A 1518-nucleotide genomic window follows, 5' to 3' on the forward strand; every position below is an offset into this window, starting at 1 on the left:
GGGCTTTGTCGCTAGAGGCACCAACCGCTCAATCAGCAACAGCCCTTCCTGGGGTTAGGGGGTCCGACCGGGCACCTCCTCTCCCCTGCACGCAGGCGGCCAGCCATGTTTCATTCCAGCTGCGGCATTGTGAGATGAATTAACTTTATCCTCAATTTAAAAAGCCAGCATGAAATCAAAAGAGACGCGGGGGGAGAAAAAAAAAATAAAGAAAACCAAGGGGAAAGGAGAGTGGGAGGAGGGGTGGGAAATCCCAGTCCACTTGAAAAGTCTGGTGAATGGAAGCTGCTGCTGATGGCCTGGCTTAACCCATTGCAGCAAGGCTTTAGCTCCTGGCGTAATCCACCTCTGATCACCCAGCTCTGTGGTTTGAGGTCTCTTGTTACACACCGAAGGGGGCACCTGACGGTATAATTGTTTTTTTTTTTTGAGCCAGTCGTAGTCGAGCTGCCAGGCACTGCGAAATTAGTGCTAGCAGCATCAGAGGTTGGAAGCACGGTCTCAAGGTAGGGTCTCCTGAATATACCATCCATCTGCCTTGCATTTGTGTTCCTGACTACTGTGAGATTTGGTTGGCTAAATAATGCAAACAGCCTGCTCTCAGGGGGGTTGTGCATTTAGCACGGCAAAGCTTATGCTTGAGACATGAAGCTTAATTTTTTTTTTTTTGTTGGAGTGTTATTTTGCCTATCAGGGCAAAGGCACAGGTATCATATGGGTTCACAAAAGGAACAATACCTGCCTGTCTCTTCTTAACTGAGCAAAAGCACCAAGTCACCAGATGCTTAAGGACAGGCCAGATATAGGTTTACACTCAAGAGTCACTCCCTTGACCTCACTGGACACATTCAGGTTGTCACCACTGCATGCTGAAGTGCTCCTCATAAACAGGGAGCATTTCTTAAACCTAGGCCCATGCTTGCAATTGCTTCATCGGTGACAAGGAAATGGGCTCAAGTTGCAGCAAGGGAGGTTTAAATTGGATATTAGAAAAAACTCTCACTAGGAGGGTGGTGAAGCACTGGACCAGATCACCCAGAGAGGGGGTGCAATCTCCATCCTTGGAGGTGTTGAAGACCCAGCTAGACAAAGCCTTGGCTGGGATGATGCAGTTGGGGCTGGTCCTGCTTGGAGCAGGGGGTTGGACTAGATGTGAGGTCCCTACAACCCTCATTTCCTATGATCTCTGATTCTGTGATGTACCCTCTGTGACAGATGATGTTAAGAGAATAGGTTTCTGCAAAGATCTTGGAAGCGGCATGGTTTTCACAGGTAAGACAAAGGTAGTGAGGGGATGCCAGCAAGCAACCCTGTCTTTCCAAGTCACCCCGTTCACTGACCAAAATGCAGCAGCACAAACTAATCCATCTGCATCCCCTTCTGCCAGCCGCTCTGGCAGTCTGTGCAGCCGTCTCTGGTCCTCAAAGCTTTGGCCAGCGTGTCACAGCAAACCCTGCCAGCCTGCTATACCTAGCCCCAGCACTGAGGAAAGCCTTTTGGCCTCTGGCTTTTCCCTGG

The sequence above is a fragment of the Alligator sinensis genome, unplaced genomic scaffold (assembly GCF_000455745.1).
Source record: "Alligator sinensis unplaced genomic scaffold, ASM45574v1 scaffold697_1, whole genome shotgun sequence".
Taxonomy (NCBI): domain Eukaryota; kingdom Metazoa; phylum Chordata; order Crocodylia; family Alligatoridae; genus Alligator; species Alligator sinensis.